Source organism: Protopterus annectens, chromosome 1.part1 (genome assembly GCF_019279795.1).
Source record: "Protopterus annectens isolate FY-2018-M chromosome 1.part1, PAN1.0, whole genome shotgun sequence".
NCBI classification, from domain to species: Eukaryota; Metazoa; Chordata; order Ceratodontiformes; family Protopteridae; genus Protopterus; species Protopterus annectens.
Window position 1 is genome coordinate 625,349,778 of NC_056726.1, and position 25,307 is coordinate 625,375,084.

Below are 25,307 nucleotides of genomic sequence, written 5' to 3' on the forward strand. Positions count from 1 at the left end.
ACAATGTCTTATTGTGAGGAGACAACGCTACCGCAGCACCACCACCACAGAAAGATGATAATGTCAGAAGTTGGACTTTTCCAGCTATGTTGTTTGCCACTGACCTGATGTGCAGTGTTCCATATGTATATAAACAGGTAGGTGATGTGATGCCCACCACTGCTACTGATATGTGATGGCCACCAATGTATGTCATCCCCATGTTGGGCCAGTAATAAAGGAACCTGAATCCTTGCTACTGGTACTGGAGAGGGATGTGCACTTGAAATACAAATGGATACACTCAGTATTTCCAAATGCAGACCTCTCTGCATCAAGTACAATTTCCCTTAAGAGCACATAGGGAACACACTCAGCCCAAGGTCTAGATGTCTCTTTATCTGTCTCCCTCCAAGTCCCAACAACACTCCCCCCTGGTACAGCTATAAGGTTAGGTCTTCATCTGAGTGTCCAAGCCAGGTCCTTCAGCACTCTCTCTGTAAACCCAGTGTGTTGTGTCCATGCCCAAGCAGCTCTCTCTCGCACGCACACACACACACACACACACACACACACACACACACACACACACACACACACACACACACACACACACTCTTTAAGATTTAATCTTCACACACACACACACACACACACACACACACACACACACACACACACACACACACACACACACACACATGAATGCTAAGTTACCATGTAACACACACCTGGGAAAGGATGGCCCAGATTATTGCTCTGCCAGCTTTGCACAGACTATAAAGTAGTAATCACTGCCACCAGTCAGTTACTATAAGGCTCTTAAAAGGGTATCCAATTATACTGTGTAATATTAATACTAATACAAATGGTAGTAGTTCACCAAGATGGCTAGGCCTTGTGAAGTGGCCCACAAGTGTCACCAAATAAATATAAGTACTGTCAAAGGTAAGATACTTTCTACAAGGACCAGCCACAGTAAATGTTTTAAATATATTTAATAATAAATAATAAAAGAGCATGAAATTATTGAATATATATTTACAGTAAACCACAGAGTTCAAATCACAGAAAATTTTGAAATTAACTTTGATGGACAGACATACAAATAAAGAAAAACAGTGTCTAAACTAAGATTCACTATATTCCTGACTGAATCTAAGAATTTTACTGTTCCCTAGTTACGTTACTTACAACCAAAAGGCAAGATGCTGTGGGTGAGGGTCTTTCTAATCAGGCTTCCCAAACAGAATGCTCAAAATACTCTCAGATTTCTCACTGTCATATCTAAAAAATAATTTCCAAGAGGGCTGGAATTATGACCTCATCTGTTCACATGACTCTAGGTTCTCACAATATTCCCCTTTGAAGCTGAGACAGGAAGTTAGCACAGACAGCCACAATACACATCCAAATGTTTATGGCAGTGCCTGGGGCCTATCCTCTTTTCAATGAGCTAATAGACAAAGGCTCTACCCCAGACCCAGCATCCCCGGTCCTATTCAGCACTGTGGTGTGCCTTTTTTAATGGTTTAACAGCTCATTTACATTTCCCTTATTTTTGTTAAAGTTAACCTCTGCTGTGCCAGTATCCTCTATTAAAACATATACATTTAATTCACCTCCAGTAATACATGTAGATATTTCTTCATTTCAGCAGGGTGCAATGCTGATACATTTCATCACAAGCAAAGCTCACAAATAGATTTTCAGCCCAAGCATCTGTACAAAGCAGTTTGATATACAAATGACATGCAGTTCTAATACATTTGTTATACAAGCATCTTGTATAAATCAGTTTGATATTCAAAGGACGTATCATTCTTTACAAAACTCCAGCTGGCTATGCTGACACTTGCCCATATTATCACAGTTGATATGAAAGCACAGTCTCAGAAGAGGGTGAAATGATGATACTCCCTACAAAAATAGTAAAAAATGAAAAAATAGACTGTAAATTATCATTCACAATTGTCTTATTTACCACTGTGATGGTGAGACAGTTAAAATAACTTAATTTTTGATAAAGTATGTTGCCTTCGGAACGTTGCAGCCCTCTCTACTACTCTACTCTGAAATGTGGACCACATAACTGCATTCTCTGTTTACCTCTGCAGCATCAATAAACATAACAATGATGCTACCTACCTATATTCATTTTATCAAATGCTTCAAATTTACATCACCATTTCTGTCTTTATTTCCCTTTCTCTGTTCCTCCTCTTCCAAACTTTCTACCCTATTGAACTACAGTGGTATTTCCAGATGAGAAATGCTTAAAAATACTGAGACAGGATCCCCACAGCTGGAGTTTCATTGGTTTTACTGCAGCAGTAAAGCATGATGGTGTCACAGAAGATGAGTCACTGTTAAAGACTGCACTATCCTGAACATTATAGTGTACAACTGTGCACATGTAACTGTAACATGTTACTGCTGTTTTCATTCAATATGTGAAAGCAATGACAAAGCTACAGTCTACCTTATTTGCTTCTGCTCACATGGATATTTTTTGTAAGTACAGATGCCTTTCATAGTTTAAACATTTGTCAAGTTGATAGCATTTTAAATCCTTAAACTGTCTACACATTATAAGTGGAAAGGCTAACTACTAGTCCCATTCAAAGTTAAGTACAAATCTAGACTTGCAGCTGATATATGATGACACTTGGCTACAAATTCAGATACACCAAATGGTGACAATTCACTCATTTTGTTCTGTATTGCACGAATAGTGAAAAATTCTTACTGTTATGAACCACATTTGTATTAGAAATATGAACTATGGATTTACTTTTTAAAACTGTATTTTTTGCTTAATGCAGTGGCACACTTTAAAACAAACAGAAAGGGGGGGTAATCAACTGTGCAAATAATAAAAGCTGTGGGAGAAATTAGGATAACATTATGGGTTTAGTAGGACAGGATGCTTCATTAATGCATTGAGTATAGTAACCATTATCAAATTATCTTTGTAATGCCATATTTCATTTAAGTACATGAAAGCAAGTTACTTCAAAGCCTCCAAAGAGAGACTGCTTTTAAAGTCTGTGTTTTACAGGCTTTAGCATAATGGCCTTCCTTGTAAAGGGTCTGCTCATCTCCTATTCATCTCTACTGCTTTGGAAAATACAATACTGATTAGTGAAGGTAAAATAAAACCTCCTACTTGCTTTAAAGGTTACAAGTGTCTAGAAATCAGAAACGAGATGCATATCATTTTTTTCTTTATCCCTCTTGAGAATGTTGGTTTTGGTCTTATAGAGTGGCTGGATTATGATTACATTTCAGACTCAAGTAAGCAATCTTAAGCAAGGCACAAAAGGGACATCTACCTTCCCTTAGTTATTGCTGAAGTTTAAACTGATAGATATGGCTGTTGAATATTCATGCTGTGTAAAACACTAACTCAAGAACATCTGCTTCAAAAAAAGAAGAGTTGTTGAATAATTTGAGCCCATGCAGCAAGCCTCGTCAGAAGTTTAACGCAATCATTTATCATTAAAAGTGACATTGGATGATGCCCTAGACTGACTTCATGATTTCTTTCAGAAAAAAAGACTGTAGTATTACATTTCATAACATTAGCCTCATAATTATGAATAAATATAACAAATGTTCTGATGAAAGATGCATCACTATTTACGCTAGTTATACATTGCAGTTCTGTTTTTAGCTAAGATTTATATTAAAACATAAATTGCATTTTCTGTCAGGCACTTGGACAGTTCTTTTAGTTATTCTGCATGAGCTAGGTAAACCGATGTATGTGTGCTCCAAAGTCAAACTTTTATTTGGCTTTATGACCCTCCCATTCAGCATATATTTTAACAGTATTCCCACAAATGAAGTCACATCTAGAACCCATTGCTTTTCTTGTTTATTGTTCTTTATGCTTACTAAAGTACCATAGCCCTTACTGTTTGTAATAGAATTGAAGTTTTACTTATTGTACAGGCAGTTTTGATGTTCTTACATTTCTCACTAATCTTTACTCATTACTGGAAGTGAATGATCCTGACTCGTGTGGGACCAGCGATGACAAAATGCAGTTGGTGTCTTTTGGGCTTCTGTCAAGCAATGCTCATTTTTAATGAGCAGCGCTGTACATCTGATCTGCAGATGCACTATGAACTGCTTATAATGATCACATGACAAGCAATGGGATTTATGAGTTGTGACTTGTAGAGGTGTAAACTAGATTTTCATAGGCTAAGAATAAGAACATGTATACTGTGCAAAACGCTGTTCCAAATCCACACTTCACACCCACTTCTGTTCTCAGCTCTTTTTTTGAAAAAACAATAAATGGACAGAGCTGTGAACATGACCAATGGATTTGAATCCATGTTGTAAATGGCACTATGTAGATGGCAGAAATGATCTTTAGCTTTCAGGTTATTTATTTAGATTTGTTTAACAGGTTGATGTGACTGGGCAAACTGGAGGCCTGGGAAGAAAAGCTCCACATGAATTTACACAAAACAATAACCAAGAGTCAACAATACAATTTTCAAACAGCTGTATGGCATAAAATAAACAGAACTTTCTATCATTTATAAATCCATATGAGCAACATACATTAAGAAAAAAAATTAACAATAACAATATGAGTATACAGTACCTGACATAATGGACTGAGATTGATTATAGATCACAAGCAGGATAAGACACGGATATAAATAGCCAGAGGAAATGATGACGTAATGAGAGAGAAAGTGTCCAATATCATCTGTAGGTTAAAAGCAAAGCTGAAGGAGTTAATAAAGGATTAATAAGGGCATTCTTATGCTGTGACACTGCTGTTTCTAGGTCTGCACACTATCCAGTGTCATTTTGTCAATCAGAATATGATCACACTTCCAATTTTTTGGAATTCTTTCATTTTACCATTTTCCCTTGGCAAGGCAAATAATTACAATCTTATTATATGCCACTTGGGGTGCGTACGCCCTCCCCAGTACCATGGTTTCAAATAAGGATACTTTGAAATCATGAATGCTAAGTTACCATGTAACACCTGTTTTGTCTGACAAGTAATCTGTAACTGAAGTTTAATGTTCTGTTTGCTCGTGTCTTTTATGTGGAGCTTTTCTCCCTGGGCCTCTACTGAAAATGGACATATATCCAGTTAGACTAGCCCGGTCAACAAATGTAAAATAAAATAAAATAAATAGTTTATATTAGGGGATATAGCTTATTGGTGTCTATGCCTAAAATAAAGAAAAGCAGAATTGTTTCTGTGACACTATGGTAACCAAATCTCTCCACTGCTAACATCTCAAACGATTGTTTCTAGTAGGAAACTAATAGAACAGCACTCATCCTGAAGTTAATAGATTCATAGGTAAGTACTAGGCAATCAGTCTGCAGACCAGTATAAACCTAACTGCCCCCCCAAAAATATTCAAAGGTGCTCTCCAGCCTGAAGGAGGGTAAAAAAAGATACAGCATGGGGGGTCTTCAGATTGTCTATCCAATTACCTAAGTTTACCTTGAAGATGGCAAGGGTGCTACTTTGTTTATGTGCAATGGAAGTTTTTTTCTAGAGGTGAGAGATACACTGGGATATGGCTCTTTTCATACCAACATGTCGTTTATCTCATGATGAAGGTTTAGCTCCTGTAACAGGATATTTAAGGTACCATTTGTTCTGTGAAGGAAAAAGAGGTCAAAGAGGCTTGGATTTTCTTGGCTTAGAAGGCAAGCACAGATCTCCATGGATGAGTCTATAAGAAATTAAGTAAATAAAAACAGCTGCCAGTCTGTCCTGATAACTAATATTTTTGAGGCTACTGAAATTTTAAGATCGGAATCTTAACATCTCTCAAGTTGAGTGATATATTTAGATAAATGTATGCCAAAAGGTACATTAGACGCAATAATGAGTCTGATGGAAAACAAGTAAAGGGGAAATAAGACATCTTTGAATCTATGGCGAATGTGTTTTGGAAATTAGATGAGCCAGGTAAAAGGCTTTCTGAACTACTGTTTAGATATGATAGTCAAACAATAACGAATTATCAAAAAGTGTTCCTAAATCCTTTACAGTGATATCAGATTGGGATTGTGTGACCTATATGATATGTGAAAACATTTGTTTATCAAAATGAACTATGCTACATTTCTTTTTTTACATTTGATTTGAGGCTGCTGGCTTTCAATCGTTTGCATAGTCTAACCCATGTTAGAGCACTTGTGAGTCAGTGGAAGATCATATAACAACGCCCAAATTACAGTCATCTGCAAACATAGATAACCACAGGCCAGGGATGTTGACTTGAATGTCTGAGAAATAGATATCAAACAGGAGAGAGCCCAGCAGTGAGCCCTTTGTCACACCAATGGTCATTTTCTTTCCTTTCAGAAATGGCACCTGTGCTCCATCCACATGGGTTATGTCAGTCGGTTGACTATCTCCTGTACAACATAAGGATTTATATTCAAATTTACAGGTTTGTCAAAAATATATGTATGGCAAATAGTGGCAAAGATCTTGGCCAGGTCCCATTATGCTATATGAACTGCAGTACTGCTATCTATTGCTTTGTTGACTTTTTCAAACAGCTTAATGAGGATAAAGGAGCAGGACTTTCCCTTGACAAACCGGAAATGGTAAGGGTCCTGTGTTAAGAGACTTTCAATGTCCCAGATTAATGAGGTCTAGAGGTGATATACTCCATATCGTTACGTACGAGTCGAGTGAAAGTAATGGGTAATAGTTATCAGGATTAGAGTTTGGACCAGCTATGTGTAATGGCATTACAATGGCTGTTTGCCAGGCTTCTGGTATGTAACCAGTACAGAGGATTAAATTAAAGAGCTTAGGCAGGAGTTCAGATAGACCATATTTGGCACTGATAATCAGACAGCCTAATATATTATCAGGGCCCATGGATGAGTTGTTCTTAGATTTAATGTTGGCTGAGAGAACTTAATCCATAATAATTAAAAGGGTGGCTGGGACTTTGGAACCTCTGGAATAGCTATAACTTGTAGATGCAGAAAAATCTGAATTATATTTGTCAGATAAGATATTAGCTAATTATTTTGTGTCAGAGTGCTCAATATTATTGCAGTGTAGCTCTGAACATTGTAGGGTATTAGTTCTTAACTTTCTGACATAGTTAAAGATGATTTGTAATAATTTTACTCTTAGTTGCTATTTTAAGTTCATTGATCCTCCCAATGGTTCCCTCTTTACTAGTTTGCTTAACAGTGTTCTTAAAGTATGTAGAAAGACACTCCTTATAAGCATTAAGTAATTTTACTTCTTATTATATCATACAGGTCCTCCACCACAAAGGTTTGTTTTTAAATTTCTCATTATATTTGGTGTGGATAATGGCTGCCTTATCAATACAACAATTTAAGTGGGAGGAGAAATCAGAGGCCTAGGTGGTGGCTTTAGCAATGGGATCTTTCAAAGGAGGATTATGGTGGATTAATTAGGTCATCAAGTAAATGAAGAAGGTTTGCATCTATCAAATCAGCAGCTGTTCTTCCCACAGCAGGTTCAGAAATTCATAGGGTCTACACAGAGGTATCGCATGGAGGTTTATGATGACGTTACTCAGAGGTATCTCGTGGAGGTATAGGATGATGTTACCCAGAGGTATCTCATGGAGGTATAGGATAACGTTACTCAGAGGTATCTTTTGTAGGTATATGATGATGTTATCCAGAGGTATCTTGTAGAGGTATAGGATGATGTTACCCAGAGGTATCTTGTGGAGGTATAGGATGACGTTACCCAGAGGTATCTCACGGAAGTATAGGATGACATTACCCAAAGGTATCTTGTGGAGGTATAGGATGACGTAACCCGTGTCTTCTTGTTGTCTCGGTTAATCCTCATGTTACATGAATGTTGACATCTCAGAGCCAAACTATGCCATTAATATTTGGTGCCCTCTTAAGCATTCATCCTTGCTCTAAGAAAACAGGTGTTAGGTGCATGTGCTCAAACAACAGAGAAAGCTTTTACTTCCTACTATTCATAGCTGCACAGAGTGATTATCTCTTCTGCTGTCAGAATCTCCTTCTGTGCAGGATGCTGCTGGGGTCTTGTGGATATCATTACAACTGGAAAGGGGGGGCTCTCAATGTTCAACTCATTAGTAGGCTAGACAACATGTCTGCTTAAAACATTCTCATTCCAAAGCCAGTGCTGTGAGTAGAGATAAAACTAACTACATTCACCTTTTACTTTTCAGCATTTAACAGAAGCTCAATCTCTCTGCCAAGCAGCTAAGTAACATTCCATGTTCCAACAGGCAAACTCCATTGCCAAAGGATAATCCATCTCAGTCATCAGGCTTCTGACTGTCACCTGAACTGCCTGGTATCTGACTGCCACACTTAACATTGCAGGTTGTGAAACTGCATAGTAGGTGTACACAACATTTCAGACTGAGCTTTACCAGATTATGTGAGTCACTTGGCCATCAGGCTCTCAGCAGCAAACATCTCTCTCAGACTTGGCTACAGTACCCTTGTATTAGGTGAGGTTCTGTGATACGTTAAATGTGCTGTCATGGGAAACCGCATTTTAGATTACTTAATTTGTATCATATAATGCACTGACATTGCCTCAGGACTTGCAATGCAAAGAAATGTGGAAATTGAATGACCAAAAAAACAGACATATCTCTCTCCCTCTTCCTCTCTCTCTCTCTTTAAAAATATACACACACACACACACACACACACACACACACACACACACACACACACACACACACACACACACGTGCAATAAGTCCAAAATTAATATTTCTTAAAATATTCCCTTTTCTCTAAGTTATGCAATCTCGGAGTTGATACATACGTTTGGGGGGGTTGCTTCCCACAAAGGAGGGTGGGAGAATATTTAACATAGAAGAGTGATGTTACATATTCACTTTTCTTTTGTAATCTTGGGAATCATCCTTGTGAGTCCTAACATTTCAAAAGGGAGCTGTATATCATACCTTATCACATAGGTCTGGATCTGTTTGATCTTGATAGGGTCATTCATTTTTTTGTACTCTTCTTAATGCTCACAGTAATCATGACATACTAGATAATAGTGATGACTTAAAATAAATTTGTTGCCAGGTTATTTTCATTTTCTGGACTACATTACATTATATTTCAAATTAAAACAGCCTAGTATATGCATGCTAATTCTTGAAACTGATTTCTACCCAAGTCCTGTAATTACAGTATAAGCATTCAGAACATGACCTGTAAACTAAACTAATGGCCATATTTCTGCTGTAAATGGTGCTTGTCAAGTATGCTAATACAAAGTGCTGAATGCATTTCATGCCGGGCTAACTCATCTTTGTGTCATTTTTGAAAAAAAAAAAAGATGTCTAGCTCAGCTGAGACTCATAGATACGCTCATAAATAAAAGGCTATATGATGTTCTGACCGCTTAAAACATAAAGTATTAAATTAATTAATTAATTAATAATCAATATCAGTTTTTCTGTCATCTTCATGAATCTTACAAGTACACTTGTCATGGTATTTGCTTGGTATTTTATCCTTTCCCCCACAGTTAGACTGCTTTATGCATAATCTGCTTTTAATAAGGGTCCTGTTTGACAGTATATGGAATATTAACAATCTATTAAATGTGTGTGACAAGGTATGGCCATTGCAATAATTTCATTTCCCATGCTGTTTCCCCATATATCCTAACAATCTCTAACTGTCTGTATTTCCTTACATGTAATACTCTAATGACTCGTACTTGTCAGACTTCCAAATGCTTGATGTTAAATCCACTGACAAAGCCACCCTCAGTATATTATGCAGGTATTACACTACTCTTGCTGTAAAAACCAAAAGAATGGTGTCATTATCTCTACACTGGCATTGCTTATGTGCCAGCCTCTTGTACACATCTGTTCTGCATTGACTGTTGATGTATAGCAGCACATGGTGCAGTCAGTTCATAGGTGTATACTAGGCCTTTATAAGCCTAACCATGCAACCCGAATGTGTCCCATGACTTATTCTAGCTTACAGTTCATTCTAAAGGCTGCATGTTGGATGGTGCAGCGGTAGCATTGTCACCTAACAGCAAGAGGTTCTCCGGTTCGATTCTCGGCTGGGGTGCCTTCTGTGTGGAGTCTGCGTGTCCTCCCTGCGTTTGTCTGGGTTTCCTCTGCGTGCTTCTGTTTCCTCCCACGTTGCAAAGACATGCATCTGGAGCCTTTCTCCCCGGGCCTCTGTTGAAAATTGGCTTTGTTCCAAGTTGGACTTTCCCGGTTAACAAATGTTAAATAAAAAATAAAATAAAATGTTTGGCAGGGCATGATTTAATGGTTGGATTTGTCCATCAGAGGTATATTAGTGCCAGATCTGCGGTGAATTTTTGATTTCCTATTCCTTGGTCCAGGTTATACTTGAATAGGGTTTAAGAAGGGCTCTGCTTCACATGGATGGAAAGTGTATTCCAGAAATATATAATAATACATACCTGATAGCAAAGTATAGGCAAAGCAAAATAAATATGGTGCTATTAAGTGATAGGCACTGGTAGAGATTTTAGTTGAATCTAGAACAGAAGCTTGATAACTATAGGAATCAATCAGAGTAGGTTAAAGATAAATATAGGAATCAATCAGAGTAGGTTAAAAAAGATTGGGAAGAGAGGTTGGATAAGCAATTCCCAAAGAAACAAGGGGAGGATATATGCATAGTTCTCAAATATGCAGCAAAGTCTAGACATAGACATAGTAAGCCCTGGATGATTTTAATTCTGGTGGTTGCCAAAAAAGAAATTAATAGAAAATGGAAATCAAAGTCTAAACCAACAATATTACAAGCAACGAATATAGTAGCAGAGATAAAACAACCGGAAGTAGAATCTTTAGAAAAAGGGTAGAAGCAGATTAGAAAAAATGGGAATTGTGGGAACAATACATGCAGAATAGTGTTTTTGAGGAGGAATGAGGTTTAAGGGAAGTCAAGAACTGAACGAGCTATGTAACATTCAATTGATAATGATTGTATAGAAGATTATATGTGATGTATAATGTTTGCAACTGAAAATATGCCAATATGGTTTGTTTTCATTTATATAAATGCATGACTGCTTATGTCATAAGTGATAATTCAATAAAGATGATTGTTGGTTAAAAAATGATACATACCTGTCCTTCCATCATGTCCTATTTATGTCATAAGCATAGGTCACTGGATTTCGTAGTTCTGATGCTGTTCAACTCTCAGGAGTCTGCAGGAAACAGAGTATAGAGATAGGGATTTGAGGTTATCTGTATAGGACATTGTGTTTATGCCCTGTATTTTTTTTTGTGAGGAACCTCTGTGGATATTCCAGTTGTTGCATGCGCCTAGTCAGGTACATACCAAAGGGGGCATTATACTCAATGATGGGTCTGATGAAGGCCAAATACAGTGGCACAATGACCTCCCTGGGCCTAGATGGTATGCCTTTACTTATAAGAGAATATAGAATGGCTTTCTTACTACCTTAGACATGTTGGTTGAGGGCCGGTTACTATCTACATGCTTTCCCAAATGCCTGACTACTAGGTCTACTTTTAGGGGAGTTTTATTGATGAGGTAGTTTCCCAGTGTGGCCATCTTCTCAAAATGTACTATTATGCATTTCTTGCCATTGAGATTTAAGCCATGGCTTTAATACCAGTGATTTGTTTGAGTTATGCCTTCCTGTAAGATGTTAGTATATTGAGGGGATTCTATGACTGCTCCCTGTTTGCAATCATCTGCAAACTTAGTCAGCCACAGTCCTTTGGACATTTCCTTGACCTCTAAGAAGTAGATGCCAGTGTGAAGCAAACCCAGCACAGAGCCCTGAGGGACTTCGCTAGTGACCTTCCTCTATGTGGAGGAGGACTCTATGATCTTAACTTCCTGGTCCCTATCTATGAGCCTGCTGGCTATCCAGCAGGTTACTCAAGAGTTTCTGCCTAATTCCACGAGTTTCTTTCCAATGCCTGAGTGGAGTATTGTATCAAATGCCTTAGCTAGGTCAAGGTAGGAAGTACGCACAATTTTGCCCTTCTCCACTGCATTGGTGACCTTCTCAAAGTCCACAAGGTTTAGTAGGCATGACTTGCCATTGGCAAAAGCCAGACTAGGTGTGATCCAGTGTCTAAAAGTTTCCTATTTATTAGTTAATCATTTACATGATAATTCTTTCCATGGTTTTGCAGATGAGAGTAGTCAAACTGATGGGTCTCAAGTTCCTAGGATATGATGATGGTTCATCCTTGTGCAGAGGGGTGACCTTTGCAGTCCTCCATCGGTATGTTACAAAGCCTGTTCAGAGGTTATAAATAAATAGCGACTACAGTAGCCCCGATAGGTCATATTTCAGGCTATTTAGTAAGCATCTTGGGGTATTATCAGTGCCCATGTGTTCTTGGTCTTAGAGAGCGCAGCTATGAACTGTTCTCTTATGGATAGGTTATATTAGATAGTATTTCCTCAGTGATGGGTGGGTGTGAGAGGGAGGTAAATCTGGAACTGAACTGGTCAGTCAGTAGATTTGCTAAATCTCCCAAGTCCACAAACATGGCTTCATTTACATCCAGTTTGACACACTATTGTGCGCTGCCTTTATTGTTCTTGAAATAACTAAAAAAGGCCTTATGGGTGTACTGGGCATGGAAAACTATCTTTACCTCAAATTTGTTTTTTCTTGCACTTACTTAGCTCTCTTGGTTGCCTATTTAGTTTGATGGCAGATTTTTTTCATTTTGGGTGTCGCTGTTCCTACTTGTAGCGATGACTCTTTCCTTTTGTTGTACTTTGGTTCACAGTCGTTGCAGTGCTCCTCAATGAGCAGATTAGTCACTCTGTGCTTCTGAATGCACAAAGTAGTTTCTCTCCAATTTACTGAGTTACTGGGTACAGATTCAGAGGTAGTTCCGTAGGAAAATGTTGCCTTCTATGATTAATTCTGGATTAATCTTGGATATTTTGTTTTTAGAGTTTACTTTAGACTTACCTTGGGGCAGCCACAGTGGTGAAGTGGTTAGCATTGTCACCTCACAGCAAGAGGTTCTCTGATTCAATTCTCTGTTTGGATGCCTTCTGTGTGGAATCTGAATGTTCTCCCTGCAGTCATGTGGGTGTCCTCTGGGTGCTCCAGTTTCTTCCCAAAGACATGCAGTAGGTGGATTGTATACTCTAAATTGCTCATAGGTGTGAGGTGTGTGTGCAAATGAGTGGTGCAGATGAGCTACCACAGCAGGGCTAGCCACCCGGTGTTGTAAACCTTGGCTTGAGATGATTTTCACTGTTGAAGTGACACCCCAACCCCATGTAAAAAAATAGGAAAAAGGAAGTTAAGGATGGAGGATGGATTTAGACTGTAAGTAGAGCAGCCCTATGCTACTATTGACATGGTTATACAGAGTTTTAGTAAACAATTCCACACAGGTAGCTCTGTTATCTGGGTTTGTAGGAGCTGGGAATATTGAAAGATTATTACTTAATAAAAGGCAGTTTGCCTTGGAATAGTTCCTAACTGTTAAATGGGTCATTGGGGTTGCAAAATTGATTTTTATTTCAAAGGAGATCACTTTGCGATCTGACTTTACCAGAGAGGACATGACACTGGGTGAGGTGCAGTGTTCTCCCATATTTAGCAGGTCCACTATGGTTGTACCTGTAGTGGGCATATGGACTATCTGATCTAGAGTGTTTATGTTTACAAAGTTCAGGAATCTCTGTGTCTGCAAATTTGGGGTCATGTAGGATACCCAGTCTCTAGAGGGGTAATTAAAGTCTCCCATGAGTATGATATTTGGTTAAACGGTAACTGTTTCCAGTAAGTCTAAGTATGAGCTATGGGTTTCCTGGGAAATAGAGGATGACCTATTACTTGCTAGGATATGGTATGGGATTTTGTCTATGGTAACTTGTATATGGAGAAACTCTAGCACATCATCTTGTTTAACCATTCTAGATGTATGCTTTTTATTGATGTAGATCGAGGCACCTCCACAATTTTGCCCCTGTCTGTGCAGGTGCTGATCTAAATGTATATGGAAGGCACTGAACCCTTGCACTGCCGGGTTGCTCTCTGCAGCTTTAAATATGCCTCTGTAATTGTACTGATGTCTGCATTCTCTAGGATGAGGAGTGCTTGGAGGGAGTGGAGGTTCTTGTTTAAACTCTTGGCATTCAGCAGTAACACATTTAGATTTCCATGGGTTAATTTTGCTATGTTGGAACACTTGTCAATTTGGCATTGCCTAAAAAAAGGAACTATATGGGAGGGCAATGTTTTAGCCAATATTTGGAAGCCTAGAGGGGTTAGAGGAAGACTATCCTTGGTAAAGTGATATGATTTGTTAACCATATCCCCCATGCTAATAAACATTGTGTCCCCTAGAATGACACCAGAAACTAAGCAAATTACTAAAGTCAATCATCTTTTGTTCATATTGTGGCATCACCTTTGGTGAAGTTAGGATGCTGGTTAATGTTAGGCTTATACCAATCTGTGACTCAAAGTCTGACAGCTCCCTAATGTGTCTCTTCATAAATTCCAGGGAGGTACATCTCAGGTCAATTACACCTACATGGACTATGACTAAGTGATCCTTGTACCTGTGATGCAATGATTCGAATGTGTGCATAACTTGGTGGAGTCTGGGTCCTGATTTTAACTGACCATTATTTTGTCTTTGGCCAGCCTGGTGAGTAGGGCATCAGTATGTCATAACAAAGTCCCCCATGACTACAGTCCTGGGGAGTTTGTTGTGTAGTTTGTTGGCTTGCCTTATGGGCTTTTAGTCGAGGCTCCTCTGGGTATGGCTGTATGTGTAATGTTAAGTGTTGCTTCTGTTGACCGTGCTTGGTTTGCTGTGAATACGTTTTGCAGGTGGAGTGTCCAGGAGGTCTTTGTGGTTTGGGAAAATTGCATTTAAGTGTCTCAGAATAAGTTAGCTTATATGTGAGGTGGGTACTACACACACACCTCTGGCATACTGTATCTGTTTCTTTAAAGATTAAAAGGTTGTCAGTAAACATGAGATGTTTGCTACATTGTCTCATGATATCCATGTCCACCAAACTGGCTGGGCAGAAATCGGAAAGGTGTATAATTATGATATCAGATCCTTCATTAGGTGAGCTACAAAGATGTGGTGCATGCAGGGTTAAAAAGGGCAACTATGGGTGCTTTTGGGACTAGGGACTAGGCCAGGCAATATTCTTCTTCTAGCTTTTTCCCAGTTAGGGATCGCCACAGCAGATCACCGTCTGCTCATGATTGGCAGTAGAGTTTTACAGTGTTAATTTGCCAGCCCAGCACCCAACCTTCCACGGAAGCCACACACACTCACGCTTAAGGCCAATTTAGAGTGTCCAATCCACCTACAGCATGTCTTTGGGATGTAGGAGGAAACCGGAGCACCTGGAGGTAACCCACGTGACCACAGGGAGGACGTGCAGACTCTGCACAGAAGGCACCCCAGCCGAGGATTGAACCGGAGAACCTCTTGCTTGAGGTGACAATGCTAACCGCTGCACCACCGTGGCTGCCCTAGGCCAAGCAATATAAAACTAAATTTAAGGGGCAGTGCTCCTCAATGAGCAAATTAGTTGCTCTAATATGTTTCTCAACAGGAAAAGTAGTTTCTTTCTAATCGCTGAGTTACTGGATACAGTTTCAGAGGTAGTTCTACAGGAAAATGTTACCGTCTAGGTGACTGATACTATACAGGGTACTGCTAACTGTCACTGTGTGATGAAGAGCTGCATGCAAATGTCCCAAATTTATACAGCCACTAAAAACACAGAATAATGACTAATAAATCCTCTAGCCAATAAATGACTGCACTCAGATCCCTTCTTGTGTGTTTCCCAACTCAGATAGACCAGGCTACCACCTACTACCACTAGGCGAATAAACTCAGTCCTCTTAATGTAAAAACACATAAAAAATTAAAATGCTATCCTCGTAATTTAAATAGCTAGCTAGTTACTGCTAATAAGACAATTTAAGGCAAGGTAAACCAACAGCAAGGTGAAATAAGTCACTACAAAGCTACAGCAATGCCAAACATTTTAAAATACTTCACAGACAATTTATAATAATGCAGGGGTACTCAGGAGCAGTACTGATTGGCTGGAAGGGGCACTCAGTGTTGTGGATGTATGGAAAACAGTGGGGGGAGAAGTATTTAAATAGCTTGCACAACTGGCTATAGCAATGAAGGGGGTGCACTTGGTTGTTAGACTACTATAAGGGGCAGAAATAACAACAAAAGGGAGGGAGTATTGGGGAAAATACAGTAAGACATTCACACTTTTGGTATAAAGATACCAGCAGCTAGATTCTTTTGTTTACAGATGTAACCAGGAAATGCCCCCAATGCAGCCAGGCCACAACAGCCAATAATAAGTAAAACTTGCAGTGATATACAGAATTAAGGAACCAATAGCAATCCAATCAATAAGCAGTTGTGTAACAAACCAGTTCAGACTAGACACTCTGGCCTTTAAAGTACAAGTGACACTCTCACTGTAACTATGCATTTACTGCTGGGGCCTCCTTGGCTAGTTTCAACAAAGCTGATTCAGCTAAGGAACAAAAATAATTTGCTTACTGTTAAAACAACAGAAATGTTAACAAAACAGAGTTCACTTGCCTGGTATAGAGATACTCAGAAACTAGATTATTTTCTTTAACCAGAAAGTGCTCCCAATGCAGGCAGGCCACAGCAGCAGTAGCTGTCACTGAACACACAATTCAGTGTCCAATGACATGGTCCTCTAAGTATGGCACTACATATCTAATGTCACTGTTTGCATCTATCATTCTGTACTGTGTGGTGCAAACTGATGTACAAGATGGCATGTGACAAGCTGTCAGTGTTGTTATCCAAAAGTACTCAGTGATAAATGATGGGCTGAGATAAGGAAACACTTTGATTGTACAGAATGAGAGCTTCATCGGTTAAATTGTTGTTACTTTTATGGAAAACAGCTGTAGCCCAGTGCTGCCATAAGACTGACAATGAATGAAAGAGTAGCTGATCAACTGTACCACTGACAAAAGCTACAGAAAAAGCTTTTTTTTTTTCATTTCATTTTTACATATGCTTACTGTACAAGTTGTGATCAGGATATTATAGCTAACAAAGACTCCAAGTTTTACATTAACCAACACTAGTTCACCCAGCTTCTGAAACAATAGCACATAATGTGACTCAGTGCCTTTAACAAAAATTAGTGGACTCAGGACAGCATGTTTAAATATATTGTCTGATTCATGCTCCACAGAAGCACAAACAGTTGCTCCTAGCATCTGCTGATTACAAAAGCAAGACAAAGCCATGTTTGATTTCATAGGATCATAGGAGGTAACTAGGCTAATCAGGGCCCTTACAAGCCTAGCCAAGTTCAACCCATATTTCCAATGGTGTCTGGTATAAGCAGATACTAAAATCAGCACCTATTGCCCCTGTCCAAGAGAGACACAGGAGAAACCCCTGGAGTTGAATTTCCAGTTACCCATCCAATTGTCCAAATTACACTTAAATAGGGCCAAATAAGAGGATTTGTTTAACATGAATAGGAAGCTTGTTCCAAAGGTGGGGCAACCTCTGTGAAACAAATCTGTCTCTCCAGCAAGTTGTGTTGATATCACATACCAGGTTAAGGTCCTTTGAGCGAATGACCCATGTGCCATTTGACTTGTGAATGTGCTGCATTTGCATTAATGCTGGGTCAGAGATTACTCTGTATGCAAGGTACAGGTTGCCTCTGAGCAGTATGTATGACACAGAGTAAACTGACAATGATTTCAGTCTATCGGCATAAGACAGATCTTGAAGACCCTGAATTTTCTTTGTAAGAAACCTTTGTAGTTTTTCCAATTGCTGCAGATGTTTAAGGAACATACCAAAGAAAGCATTGTACTTTATTATTGGCCTAATGAGAGAAGAGTACAGAGGGTTATAACCTCTTTTTTTCTAGTGGCAATGCCCTTACTTATGAGATGAGCAGTATAAAATGTCCTTCTTAACCTCATGGAGACATGGTGATCGAAGTTAAGGTTGCTGTCAACCTATGTGCACAGATCTCTCACCACTGACTGTGTGCTTAGGGTATTGCTACTGATGTGGTAGTTTGCAAGAACATCACCCTTGCTGAAGGGGATGATAATGCATTTTTTTGCATTAAGTCTAAGACCATGACTTTGGAAAAAGCCATTAGTCTGTGTAAAACCTTCTTGCAGGATGTTGACATCACTAGGGGTTTCAATGATAACTCCTAGTCTGCAGTCATCAACAAATTTTGTCAGCCACAGTCCTTTAGTTTTGGCCTGTATTTTGGAGAAGTAAATTCCAAACAGTAGGAGTCCCAGAACCAATCCCTGTGTACATCACTGGTTATGGGTCTGCTGGACGAGGTGGGGGTCCCATATTTTGACTGTATGGGCTCTATCAGTGAGCCAGTTTGAAACCACCTGACAATATATGGGTTGATACCCACCTGGGTGAGTTTATCAATGATGCCTGAGTGGGGGATTGTGTCAAAGGCCTTGGCTAAGTCTCAGTAGGTCGTATGCACAGATATGCCCTCACCTAGGGCTTTGGTGACTGTCTCAAAGATGTCCATCAATTTTAACAGGCATGATTTCCCCTTAACAAAGCCAAACTGGGTGGGGTTGAGCATTTGGAGAGTTCCTATATCTTTGTTAATAAGGTCCCTGATGATTCTTTCCATGGTCTTGCAGATAAGGCTGCTCAGGCTAATGGGTCTATACTTCCTGGGGTCTGTGGATGCACACTTTTTGTGCAAAGGGATGATGCTAGCTGTTTTCCATTCCACTAGGATGATGCCAGTGCTTTGGCTGTGATTGAAAAGCATGCCCAATGGTGATTTTAATTCCTGTCTTAACCCATGTAGAACACTGCCCGGGATGTTGTCTGGTCCAAGAGAGGCTGTGTTTCAGGTTTAAATTATGTTGCATGACCTTATCTTTTCTCAATAGCAGCATGATACGCTAAACTTGTGTAGTCTGAACTTTACCTACACTTAATATCTGGCCTCCCCCGTAGCCCTGTCTTTCACTACATAGTATCTTTGCCTGTTCTATGCCCTTTGGTTTGCATGGATTGCTCTGCACCACCACTCATTCCAACAGTCCATCTGCTGAGTCACTAATATGTGTACCTTTAAAAAACATCTTAGACTTAATATGGCGCATGTGGCATGTATCATCTATTTCCTTATCTACAGAATGTAAATTATCCCTTACTTTATCTGTACTATCCCATGTATCTGAGCAGGAGCAGGCAAGATACAGCAGAGGTTGAACTGTATAATGCCTGTTTCTGTTTGTGGACTTGGAAATAGTGCAAATGATACTCATAGTTTTGAGACTTAAATATTTTACAATTAATGGCTGTGAAAGGAGAGAATTAAGGCTATGAACTGTTAACAAGCTGCTATTGTTCAGGGTTTGAGTCCTCATCCCCATTTGCCTATTATGTGACTCACGTCTGTACAAGTCTCTTAAGCAGACAGAGATCCCAGGCTATGTCTGAAAAAGTCCATGCGTAACAGTGCTCTACCACAGTTAACAAACTATAATAAACAGGAATAAATATCTGTTGGCATTCATATATGTTGTACCATATGTTTGGGATGGTTCTGGAATCCCTGTTGTAGCCTCCTAGCTAACTTGTGTGTGTGTGAGATGATTTTATACAGATTATACAGAGGTCCATAGGTTCATAAGAGATTACTAGGCTAATGGCTTAAATGCCCTTGCAAGCTTAGCCAGTATGACTTGATTTACTCAATATATGGCCCCTAGATGCAAGAGTATGGCATGGGTTTGTGCCTATGCCTTGAGTATCTTACAGATAGTCATGGACATAAGGGACATAGGCACTACCCCAGATGTGAATTTGCGATTTTCCATCCATTGATACAAATTGTGTTTGAAGAGGGCCAGGGAAGGGCTCTGCTTAACATGAATAGGAAACCTGTTCCAAAAAAGGGGCAGTCTCTAAAACACACATCTGTCTCTTTAGCATATTTTGTTTGAGTCACTAACTAAGTTTCATAGGTTCATAGGTAGGTACTAAGCTATTGGCCCAAGGGCCTAAGTAAGCCTAACCAACAAGGTTCCCTGGCTTACACCACCCAAGAAAGTTAATTTCCTGTGCCCCTGTCGAGCAGAGCAACAGAAGTGATCCCCGGGGTGTATTTCCTATTTCCCATCCGCTCATCAAGATTTTTCTTGAAGAGTGCTAATGAGGAACTTTGCTTGACATAGATGGGTAGCTTGTTCCAGAGTATAGGAAGTCTCTGGCACAGGAATCTATCCCTCCAGCATGTCCTGTTTATTGTGGTGACAAGGTTTAGGTCCCTAGAGCGTGTAGCTCGGAGGGACTGGGATTTCTTTAGGTGTAGCATGTCCAACAGCTCTGGGTTTAACAAACTACCGGTATGACACAAAACAGCTACTGAAACTTATCAAAGGACATTATGGATTTGAATAATGACATTACATCGCATACGGATTTTCACCATTATCTGCATGAATACAAAAGGGTTTTTTCTTCAACTGAGCAGCAGTTAACGAAAAACACAGAAGTTAAATTAAAGAAATTGAGGAGGGACATTAATAACTATAAGAATGGAGTAGCATACCCGACTCTGCCTCCTTCACAGGGTAGAAGTTTTTCTAGTCATTTAGGGATACAAGAAGACAGTAGTTTGGTTAACAGTGCAGGCACCTCGAGGGTCTTAGGTGCTAGTGCTAGTAACGTTAACATTGATTTGGCAGAGGAGGAATGGGATGACAATGTTAACAGAGATACTTTTGAAGTGAATAATATTATTAATGGACATACCAGTGATTCTAATGTCAACGAACTGAATTATTTTTCCAACAAAGGCCAAAACCATCAACGGAAATACAACATGAGAGGCAAGAAGAACAACAAGTTCGGCAGGTAATGAAAGAACCTGTGATATTGACTAACAAATGTGGTGACTTTAAAATTTGCAACTTTTCCACATTTGTGGTAGAGCACGAATTATGTGAACTTTTTATTAAAGGGCTGACCTTTGTACCTGCAGATCATTTTAAATTACCTAATATTTTACTAGATGTAAAACTGTATATCCGTAAATTGAACTTGCCCTTGTTGTTTGGTGGTGATGGCCACCCTGATACACCTTTAAGGGTGGCTAGTACTTACAACCCACCCTTGTCCCCCTTATTGGTATTATTCGTGCGCATGTGTGAGTTCGATTTAAGGAACCTACACAAGGTTAGTAGAAAGTGCAGTTCTGTTAAAATGACTGATGGGGAGATTGCAGCATTAGAATCTGTTAGATCTTTACCAGTTCAATTGTTGAAGCCAGATAAAGGTGGAGGATTGGTGATCATGGATAATGAATAACATGATACAAAAATGTTGAAAGTGTTGGACAGTGACATATATGTAAAATCTAGTATAAATGAGATGAATATTGCCTATAAGAGAATTCACTCTTTTTTTAGTGACTTATTCATTGAAGGTATGGTCACTATTGAGAATTACAATTATTTGTCGAATGTAAGTCCCAAGATACCAACTTTATTTGGGTTGCCTAAACTTCACAAAAATTTATGTGATTTCCCCCTGTGAGAGCTTTGGTCAATGCAAAGTCATCTATTACCTATGCATGTTCTAAAAATGTTGATTTTATTTTGAAGAAATATGTGTGAGGGAGGATCAGATTTGTAAAGTTTCCTGGGCCTTTTTGAAAGCTCTGGACAGTTTTGAATATCAAGAAAATGTCATGTTTCTAACAATTGATATGGTTGATTTGTACTTTTCCATCCCTCATGATACAGGTTTGGAATATGTAACAGAAAGAATGTTGTCTCATGGGGCAGAAGGTAAGGAAATCCAACTTTTACAGGAGATGATGGATGTTATTCTAAACAACAATGTTGTGTTGTTTAACATTGTGATTTACAAGCAAGTAGTGGGGGTTACAATGGGTTCTCCGTGTGGGGCGAGTTACGCTAATTTAGTGTTGTCCCATTGGGAGCGTGAAAACATATTTAAGAAAGATGTAAGTAGAAAGGTGAAACTGTATACTAGATTTTTAGATATCTTCATTATGTTTGAGGGTAATAGAAATGAAGCGCAGTTATTTGTAGATTATTTGAATAATAGGACACCCTTCTTTAAATTTACATACACCTTCCATGAGAATACTATTAATTATCTTGATGTACAGTTAACCAAAGATACAGTAAACAACAGTTATTCAGCTACGATACATCGTAAACCCACATATTCCAACACTTTGTTACATTTTACCAGTTGTCATCCGTTCTATTAGAAAAGATCTGTTCTAAAAGGACAATTAGTTAGAGCAGCTTGGATGACAACTGAGAATACCAGCTTTGAGGAGGAATGTAACTTGTTAAAGAATATGTTCCCGAGTCAGGGATACCCTGAGGGCTTAGTATTAGAAGTGTTGGGAGAGGTACAGTACAAGAGGATTAGTGGGGTTTATAGTCCCATTTTATCTAGTTAGTTCCAGAGGGCTCAGTCTGAAAGTAGGACAGAGACAAACTATGAGGAAATAGTGGTTTCAAGTTGTCTTCCTTCTAATACAGAGAATTTACACAATAACAACTTGTTACGTTTTAAAAGAAGTTTTATTACACCTTTTTGTACAGAAGCTGGTGAAGTTAGGTGTATGTTGGAAAGGAACTGGAACCTTTTGGCTTCAGATAAGGAGATAGTGAAAAAGTTGGGTAACTACCCTACAATAATCTTTAGTAAGGGCAGTAACCTCAAGAACATTGTTGAAATCACTATTAGGAAGTTCCCTAGAACTGAAGGTACCTATAAAAGTGAGTCTTGCAATTATTGCAGGTACATTTCTACAGGTTCAAGTTTGAAAGTGAATAACTGTGTATATAAGTTTAGAGGTAGCTTTAATTGTAATTCAAGGTCAGTGGTTTACTAGGCTTCCTGTCAGGTCTGCCCAGCTTTTTATGTAGGTAAGACTGACAAGAAGTTCAAGGCAAGAATATATGAGCATATTTACCCCATGAAGAAAAGTAACATAAATGCTTTGGCAAGACATTGCAATGAGTACCCCACACATCATTTTCTTTTTAAAGTTATAGATCAAGTTGTAGTTGATTTAAAAGGGGGACCACAACAGTTATTGTTGGAAAAACGTAAATTAGTATGGCAGCTCAGGCTCAACTCTTACACTCCACCAGGTTTAATGAGGTTACTTCTTTAACTTGTGTTTTGAAGTTAAAAAGTTTGCTTAGATAGAAATTCAGTCTCTTCAGATTTATTTAAGCATTCATTTAATATATAATGTATAAAACATTGCATTTATTACCTTTTAATGTAATATATTTCCTTGCATAAACATTCATTTTATTTTATTTTATTATATTTTATTTTAAAGCGTGGAGCAATTGACTAGGTTTGGGACATGTTAGTTTTAGTGTTTTTTAGTAGCGAGAGTATTTCATGTCTTTTTAAAATTTTGATTCCATTTGTATAATATGATTGGATCACAGAAGAATGATTTGACAGCTTTTTTAGGTTTAAATACAGTGTATTCTGATTTGTATTTTTGTCTGAAGAAGTTGGTCTATTTTGAATGACGAAAAGCGCTTTACGCATTAAAGTTTCTGTTTGGGCATTTACCGGAGTTTCAGTAGCTGTTTTGTGTCATACTGGTAGTTTGTCGTGTTTTTTGTAGATTTATTCAGCTCTGGGTTTAACATAGCTTTATATGTTAGGCAGAGATCTCCTCAGAGTAGGCGATATGCTATAGAGTAAACCAGGAGTTTTTTGAGACGGTCAGTGTAGGGCATCTGTTTGAAGCCAGTAATCGTCTTTGTGAGGTACTTCTGTGGCCTTTCCAGCTACTGCAGATGTCTTGTGAGGTACATTCCAAAAGGGGCATTGTACTCTATAATGGGTCTAATGAGTGCCGAGTAGAGGGGAACAATGACCTATTTTTTCCTGGATGAGAACCCTTTTGTGATGAGATGTGCCACATAGAAGGATTTCTTGACTACTGTGGAGATGTGATTATCAAAGGAGAGACTATCGTCCACCTGGGTCCCAAGGTCTCTTATCACACATTCGGCATTAAGTAGACTGCTGTTTATGTGGTAGCTGAAGGGTGCAGAGTTTTTACCAAAGGGGATGACAATGCACTTTTTGGCACTGAGCTTGAGACCATGCCTCTGACACCAGGCATCTGTTTCAGTGAGGCCCTTCTGTAGGATGTCCACATCATTTGGGGACTTAACTGTGGCTCCTAGTTTGCAGTCATCTGCAAACTTCGTTGAAGCCTTCTGTGTTAGCCTGTACTTAGAGAAGGAGATACCAAACAGGAGAGGTCCCAGCACTGAACCCTGTGGTACTCTACTTGTCAGTGGTTTGAAGTCAGATTTGGAGTCTGCAACTTTTTCAGTGCGGGTTCTGTCAGTGAGCCTGTTGGCAACCCATCTTGTGATGTACTGATTTATACCTAGTTTAGTGAGTGTAGCTATAATTCCAGAATGGGGGTGGTGTCAAAAGCCTTTATGAGGTCAAGATAGGCTGTGTGAACCACCTTACCCTCGTCTACGGCTTTGGTGACTGCCTCAAAGAAGTCGGTCAGGTTCAGAAGGCATGATCTGCCTTTCACACTGGGTGGGGTCCAGAGTTTGGAGGTCACCAGTGTCTTTGTTTATGAGTTCCATGATGATACGTTCCATGGCCTTGTAGACCAGGCTCATCAGGCTAATAAGGCAATAGTTCCCAGGATCAGTGGTGGCTCCCCCTTTGTGGAGTGGGATAACTGTTGTTGTGTGCTATTCAGTGGGCATAAAGCTTGACATGAGACTATGACTGAACATGGTGCTTAGGTGGGGAGCCAGTTCATTCTGAAGTTCGTGTAAAACACAGCCTGAGATGTTGTCCGGTCCCATGGATGCTGTGTTTTTGGTTTTAGAGAGTGCAGCTTTTACCTGCATAGATGTGACTACAGGGACTCTGCATTCTTCCTGTATAGATATGGGTCCTTTAGGGGGTGAGTTTAGATCCTTAGATCAGGTGACCCTCATGCTGTTTGACTTGCGAATGTGTAGCAGCTCCATCAGGGCTGAATTGCTGAGTGCCTTGTAGGTTAGGCATAGGTCAACCCTTAATAGTTGGTAGGAGACATAGTAAAAGGATAGGACTTTTAGTCTATCCACAAAGGACATGTTGTTCCCACCCTACATTTTCTTTGTAAGGAACGTCTGAGGTTGCTCCATTTGCTTTAAGTGCCTAGTCAAG